Consider the following 8,495-nt stretch of genomic DNA (forward strand, 5'->3'; position numbering starts at 1 on the left):
GTAACAGGAGAATACAGGGAGCTGAGTTTCCTTCCTTCTCTTAAATAATGTTTCCTCAGGGCTCTGCCATCAGGCTGAGAAGCTTGCGGAGAGGAGGTTATGAATGTTGGAGGCAGAAGGTCCCCCCCCCCCACATTTATTCTGGGAATCATTGAGTTACTCTAGAGCCTGTAGCCAAAGTATCAAAACTAATGAAATGCTTCTTGTATTCACAAAGGTTCAGGATGTTCTCTTTCTCACCAGTTTTGAAAATTTTGACTATAATGTGCCTTGCTATAGTTTTCTCTATATTTTTTGTGTGTTTGGGGTTCAGTAAGCTTCTTGAATATATGGGTTTATAGTTTTAAACAAATTTAGAACTCTTTTTAAATTATTATTTATTATTATTGTTTATGCCTACAGCACCTGGTCTTCCTAGGTGGTCTCCCATCCAAGTACTAACCAGGCCCAACCCTGCCTAGCTTCTGAGATCAGACATCAGGCTTGTTCAGGATGGCATGACTGTAGACCATGAACCATGGTTCCACTGGGGTGGAAAACCAGGACCTTCTGTGTGTAAACCAGATGTGCTAACTACTACACTATGGAACCACGTTCAAATTTAGAACTCTTTCAGCCATTATTTCTTTGAATATTTTTTTCCTGTTTCACTCCCTACCCATCCTCCCTCTTCTTGGGGACTCCAGTAAAGTGTAGATATGTCATTTGAAGTTGTCCCAACTCACTGATGATTTGTTCATTTTAAAAAAATTTTTTGTGTGTGTATTTCAAATAGATAGCTTCTATTGTTTTTAAATTCACTATTTTTTTCTTCTGCAGCATTTAGTCTGCTGTTAATCCCATCCAGTATACTTTTCATCTCATGCATTATAGTGCTCATTTCTAGAAGTTCAATTTAGATCTTTAAAAAGAAAATCTTCCATGTCTCTACATAACTTTGTGAACATATGGAATATAGCTATATAATACCTGTTTTAATGGCCTCATCTGTTAATCCTAACATCTGTGCCACTTCTGTGTCGATTGGGATTAATTGGTTTCTTATTATGATTAAATTTTCCTGCTTCTTTGCATGCTTTGTGATTTTTGATTGGAAGCCATACATTATGAATTTTATCTTGTTAGGTGCTGGATATTTTTGTATTCGCTTTAATAACTCTTGGATTTTATTCTGGGATGTAGTTAAGTTACTTGGAAACAGTTTGATCCTCTTGGAGCTTGTTTTTAAAGTTTGTTAAATGAGATCAGAGCAGTGCCCAGTTTAGGAAAAATTATTCTCCACTCTTGACGCAAGATCCCTGCTAGCACTCTGCCCAATGCTTCGTGAATAATAAGATTTGCAATCTGGCTGATGAAAACAAGCACTATTCTTGGCCCTGTAAGAGCACCTTGGCACCTTTCTGGTGGTTCTTTCCCTGGCCTTGCTTAGTTTCCTCACGTGCATGTGCAACCAGTACTCTAAATACTCAAGAGGCGCTTTCTGTAGACCTGTGAAGTCCTCTCTCTGCAGCTCTCTCATCTCCAATCCTCTGTCCTACAAACTCTGGCTGCCTTGGTCTTCCCAAACTCTTAGTTTCATCTCCTCAACTTAGATAAACTATTATCATCATGGTTTGTAATTAATAAATGAATGTGATCATTTGATTAACATCTGACCCCTACTTAACAACCAGCCTGTAAGCTCCATGAGGTTAGGGATTTGGTCTGTTTTGCTCATCATCGTACCTCTAGTACCTTATACAGTATATGGCTGACAGTGGGTCTTCAATAAATACTGTGAATAAAAGAATGAACATTAAACCCAATCATAACACTTGGAAATACTCAGTTCCCCAAGACTTTATAGGTATTAATATATACTGTAGTCTGAATGCTTGTGTACCCCCAAATTCATGTGTTGAAACCCTAAAGCTGATGTGATGGTACCAGGAGGCAGGCCTTTTTTGGAGATGCATAAGTCATTGGGCAGAGCCCTCACAAATGAGATTAATGCCTTTATAAAAGAGACCTCAGTGAGATTTCTCACCCCTTCCACCATGTGAGGACACAGAGAGGAGGTGCTTTCTATGAACCTATGTCATCTTCAATAAACTTTATTTGTTTCACCTTTTACATTTAACATATGGTTAATTTGGAATTGAACTTTGTATATGGTTTGAAATAGGTACAAATGTTCATTTATACCTATTTGAACATGCAATTAATCCAGCACCACTTATCGAAAGGACCATTCTTTTTCCACTATATTCCTGTGGATACTTTGTCATAAATCAGGTGACAATATATGCATGGATCTCTTTTGGGACTCTACTATTTCATTAGTATATATTTTTATAGTTGCACCAATACCACACTGACTTAATTATTTTAGCTTTGCAAAATGTCTTGATTTCTGTAAATTATTGAACTTCACTTTTCTTTGCTGTTATTGACACTTGCAATTCTATGCAAAATTTAGAATGTGTATGTCAACAAAAAACAAGCCCACTGGTCAAGCTAGAACAATATGAGCAACAAAATAAATAAAGGAGTATTAGATTATAATCTAAAGTATGAAATAATATACATGTATCCGTAATGATATAAATAAATAATTGAATAAATACATAGAAAAGCAAATAGACAAATCTTCGCTGCAGAATTTCAGGTAAGTTATGTAAATGTTCCACTCACAAGAAAGTGAAACATAACTCTTCACTTCTTCTGTGTGGACTGTACATAGTGTCTTCCTCCAAAGGGCACAGCTTGCAAAATGGGTAAAATTAATGACTTCATAATGGAGAAAGTCGATGGTATATACCCTTGATATGATGTAATGAGAATGGCACTTTACCTCTTTGTGGTCTTTCTCCCCAAAGCCCATAACCTCACTCTAACCATGAGAAACATCAGAAAAAATCCCAACTGAGGACATTCTGCAAAATACCTGACAAGTACTCCCGTAAAATACCAAGGTAACCAAAGACAAGTAAAGTCTGAAAAACTATCACAGTCAGGAAAAGTCTAAGGCGACATGATGACTAAATGTAATATGGTATCCTGAATGGAATCCTGATATTGAATAAAAACTAAGAAAATCTGAGTAAGCAAAGTATGGCCTTTAGTTAATAACAAATTATTATTGGTTGATTAATTGTAACAAAGGAAACTCATGAATGTAAGATGTTAATAATAGGGGAAACTGAATGTAGAGAACATTAAAACTCTCTGCACTACATGTATAACTTTTCTGTAAATCAAAATCTCTTCTAAAATAAAAGTTTTTTAAAGTAGAAATACAAAACAACAGAGCAGCACTTGACACATATGTTTTCTGCTGTCATGCGATAGAAAGTACATGCCATCAGCCACGCTGTGTTCTTGCCAAACAGTTTTACCTGAATATAATCATGAGTAAACTATCAAAGAAATCTAAAATACGGGACAGTCTACCAAACAATTGTCCCGTACTTTTCAAACAATGAAAAACTGGGGCACTGTTCTAGAAATTAGAAGACGGGTGATATGTAGCAATCAATGCCAGTACGTGAAACTTGACTGGATTCTGAATTGAAAGAAAAAAAAAAAAAAAAACAGCTGTAAAAGACTTTTGGGGACTCATTAGAGAACATTGGATCTGAACTCTTTTGTTGATCCTTGCAACTTAAAGTGTGGTCAGCAGACCAGCAGCAGCAGCAACATTATCTGAGTACTTCTTAGAAATGTAGAACTTGGCTCCCATCCCAGACTGCTGAATCAGAATCTGCATTTTGACAAGATCCCCAGGTGCTCACATGCACAGTAAAGTTTGATAAGCACTGTTTTTGATGGTATTAGAGAATTATGGTTAAATATCTCAAGTGTGAAACCAATACTACAGATGTGTCAAATGCTTTAATTCTTAGAAGTTGCATGTTGAAGTAGAGGCAAAATGCCATTGGTGCCTGCAATTTACATTCAAATAGTTCAGAAAATATGAGTGTATGAAATGAAAAAAATCTGGCAGGATGTTAACTATTGGTAAATTGAGTGGAGCCATGTACAAATGTTTATTGTAGATTTAAACTTTTACAACTTCAAATGTAGAATATTTTTAGTGGAATTGCCTTGAATTAAAAAAAATTATTTGGTAAAAAAAATTGCCATTGTGATATTATCAAATTTCCTCATCTATGAACCTCTATACATTCAGGTTTTCCTCTCTGTCCTTTAGCAACATTGAACAGTTTTCTTCATATAGATTTTGTACATTTATTTTGATTTACACTTATTCCTAGGTGTTTTAGGGTTTTATGGTGGCAATTGTGAATGGATTCTTCTCAGATATTTCTAACTGGCTGTTGCCAGGATATAAAAAGCTATTTATTTTAGAATATTTATCTCGTAATTCATTATGTTAGTCTTACTTCTCTAATAATTTCGGGGGCTATTTTCTTGAATTTTTTAAGAAGACAATGATAACATCTGAAAATAATGAAAAGTTTGTCTCTTCTTTTTTAATATTTTTAGAGTTTTTTTAAACTTGGCCTGTTAAATTGGTTTCCTGCAAGATATTAAATAGCAGTAATAGCAAATATCATTGTCTTCTTCCTGACTCTAATGCAATGGCCATTAGTGTTTCACTGTTAATTCAATGTTTCTTTTGGTTTCTCCCATATTCTTTTTAATTGTAATACACTTATAGCTTTTATTTAATTAGAAATGCCTGTTAAATTATATTAAGTCCCTTTTTGGCATCTTTGGAAGTTATTTCATTGTTTTTACTCTTGTAATTTATCAATATAATCAATTTCTTTATAGTAAACTGTATTTTCAATAAAACTCCTTGACCATATGTATCATTCTTTTAACATACTGTTGAATCTACTCTAACACTTCATGTTTTCTATCTATATTCACAAGCAAAATTGGTCTATGATATTCTTTTCATTTGCTTTCAAGTTTTGGTATTAAAGTCTTAATATGAATCATGATAGTCCCACTGTGGCCTGCTCAACAGACATTGGTGAATTGAATTGAATCTAGCTGCTGTGGTGTTTCACTCAGTTCCCCATTCATCACGTGCATAGAGAACCCCAAGAACACAGATCATTACTATTCCTTTGGCTCTTGGTAAAATAAGCCAGGAGAAACACCATTGGATTATGGGTATCATCTTAAGACCATAAGCTTTAACATACTCTTGGTAGAAATAGCTGCTGGACAGAAAATATCCAATTGCTTTCGAAAATCAACTTAGTGATATTTCCTGGCTAAAAATAAAGACAAATTGAATATAAATTCTCTCAGTTCAATGGATAAAAGACCATTACATAAGCACAACTTTAATGAAAGGCAGAAAAATTTAGTGCTTGGGTAAGAAAGATTGTGACCATTCAAAATATCTCTCAGAACATTCAATACACACTCATGAAATACAAGCGATATTTTGACTGTCTTGTTCATTTTTTATAGCAAGTACCTCCCACCAGAGAAGCCCTCAGTAAATTTTTTGAATGAATTAAAGAGAGAAGATTGTTCTTTTGGTCTGCCTGCTCCCACACAGGTATCCTGAGTGTCCACAGCCACACCACAGTGCACTGGACAACTCCATGGTCCCAGCTGATGGGCTGAGCTTAGAGTATGGTGCCAAATCCAATCTTTTTCCCATCACTGCACAAATGTCTGTGCCTCCACGGAAGAATATGCTGGTGAGAAGGGGCGCCTAGGCTGTCTCCTCTAACCAGGGCAGGCCAGCACCACTGCCATGCCTTGTCCTGGAGTGGCTGCCAATTCAGGGGAGTCGGGAAGGCTGACAGGCTGAGAAGCAGGAACTAGGGAGAACCACCAGGGGGCAGGCATTGTGGTACGTACCAGCAGCTATTTTCCTGAGAGAAACCTACAACTTAGGAACTTATATCTGTGAGTATAAATCATGGTGTTTAGCAGGAATGAATATGCAAGTGAAGTTCTATAAGCATTTTAAGTTGGTCAGCCTCTGGGGTGCTGCAGGAGTCTCTTCTCTGTTTCACGCGTCTTCCACAGCTGTTCGGCAGTTGCTGTTGGGGAATCTAGCATGAAAACAGAATTCAAAGGTCTTTGCGGTGATTATAGAAAAACCACATGCTGAGAGAGTTGTATCAAAGTTTCAAAATCTTCAAGTGAGGCATTATTAGCATCTGTGAAGCATTTGTGACCCAGCAGACTCCCAGCTCTTGAAACTAACTGCATTTTGTGAAAAGCCAAATGAGGCGGAGCAGCTGTGTCTCTCCTTCCTTGGATACGCTGAAACATCCAATTTGTCATCAAGTCCCCTCTTCTACCTCCTAAATGTAACTTGAATGTGTCTTATTTTTCTCAATCCCCACTGCCACTATCTTGGCCCAAGTCATTGTTATCTACAGTGTAGACTTCTGCAGTAGCTTCCTCTAGTGGCAAGGCCACTGCATTGTGGAGCTCCAGGAGGCAACATTTATGTTGTAGCCTATGTGAGCACATCCCTGGAGCACATTCTACCTGTGCAACAGGTTACAATGGGAAGGGATCCTTGGAGTTGTGCAATGCTGCCCAACCTTTGCTCTCCCTCCTTTCTCCCTCTTGGGATCTATTTTCTCTTTGTTATTTATTATTATTTTCTTTTGTTATTTGTTATTACATCATTTCTCCTTGTTATTTATTATTATTATTGGAGTATTTCAGGTAAATAGAAAAAATAAAGAGTGATATAATGTGCACTTATGCATTCATCACTCAACTTTTTCATATTCTAACATTTCACACAATTTTTTGGAGTTAGGTAACCTAAACATTTACCATGAAATATATCACGCATAGAGAAGAGTATATATAATGTAAATGAACAGTTTAAAGAACAAATATTCATGTACCCACCATTCAGCTTGAGAAGTAGAATATTTCCAAATGCACTTAAAGGCTCCTACATGCCCCTTCTACAACAGAAACTCTGCCATATCTCCCAGAAATAACCACTATCCTGAATTTTGAGATAACTGTTTTCTTGCGTTTCTTTATATTTGTAACAGATATGTACAGATCTTTAATGTTTTGCTCCATTTTGCCTGGTTTTTGACCTTTATATAAATGGAATCAATCTGAATGCATTCTCTTGTGATTTGCTTTTTTGTTTGTTTGTTTGTTTAGCAGTAAGTTTTGGGAGTCACCTCTGATGTTGCAAGGAGCTGAAATTCACTTATTTTCACTGCTTTTCAATCCCATACTTCACACCGCAGCAAGAGCAATCTTCTAAAGACATACAACCAACATCACTCCACTGCATAAAACCCTTCAGTGGCTTTCCAATACTTGGAATAGAATCACAGATCCCTCATGTGGCCTATCAGCCCCCACGTGATCTGGCCCCACCTCCCTCTCAGGTCTCATCTCACTCCCTAGGCTGAAGCCCATTTCCTTGATGTCAACAAGCTTTTCCTTTCCTTCTGGCCTTTGCACACACCTAGATTCTTCCTTTCACTCCTCACCTGGCTAAATCTGCTGATATTTCAGGTCTATGATTACACATCACTTCTTTAAATGGATCTTCACTAACCTCCCAATGTAAATTAGGTGCTTCTTGTTTTGTTTCCTTTCCACCTGATTTCTGCAAGCACTTACCATAGTTTTGTTATATATTTAGTTGTGCATTTTTTATATGTATTTAATACTTGTCTTCCTTAAGTTGTATTGAGGACAGGATTACATATGTTTTGCTCATAATGGCATATCCAGTCCAAGCAGAGCCCTGGTGTGTAGTAAGTCCCAATTAGTCACCATTCAATGAGAATTGAAGCCAAGAAAACTTGATGCAGTCAGGACAAAAAAAGCGTCCAGCTTATGTATTCTGGGACAATTCTCTGCTGGATAAAAATTGTTAAAAATGAAGGTGTCAAAGCATTCTTCAAGAAAGCCTGTCAGGCTCAGTGTGATCAGAGTCAGATGTTAAGCTTTTGTATTTGTCCTATATGCTGACCCAGAGAAAGTGACCGGGAGGCAACTTAATGGAATGAGTGCTGTGCTATATTTTAAACATAAAATATATAACAATAACTAAAACTTACTGAGTCCTTACTTGTGCAGGCACTATTCTAAATGCTTTGCATGAATGAATGAATTTAATTCTCATAATATCCCTCAAAGGGCAGTATTTGATTATCTCAGTTTTTACATATCAGGAAACTGAGGCACAGAGAGATGAAGTAACATGCCAGAGCTTACACAACTAGCAAGTGGCAAATCCAGGCTGTAGACCCAGGCAATGTTACTCTAGTGAATTCTTTGCCACTATGCTATACTGACTTTTAATAATTTCATTCAGTAAATATTTGTGGCAAGAATAAACAAGGGTTATACCAAAGTTCAATCTGCTATAGGCCTCTGGAATGAGAGGATTTTCATCCTATGTCTGGCTGTCTACTGCAGTGATTCAGACTTGAGGAACAAGCATGAGAAGACGAGGCTGTTCAGGACACACCAATAGAGCATTAGACACATCAGGGATGGGGATGCGATTTGGTGTTGGA

The 8,495-nt window shown here is 36.9% G+C and overlaps 1 pseudogene; it reads right to left on the bottom strand.

The window, feature by feature from the left end:
- Positions 1–393: 393 nt before the first annotated feature.
- Positions 394–509, bottom strand: LOC118601506 (annotated as a pseudogene).
- Positions 510–8,495: the final 7,986 nt, after the last annotated feature.

This window comes from Rousettus aegyptiacus, unplaced genomic scaffold (genome assembly GCF_014176215.1).
Source record: "Rousettus aegyptiacus isolate mRouAeg1 unplaced genomic scaffold, mRouAeg1.p scaffold_m13_p_3, whole genome shotgun sequence".
NCBI classification, from domain to species: domain Eukaryota; kingdom Metazoa; phylum Chordata; class Mammalia; order Chiroptera; family Pteropodidae; genus Rousettus; species Rousettus aegyptiacus.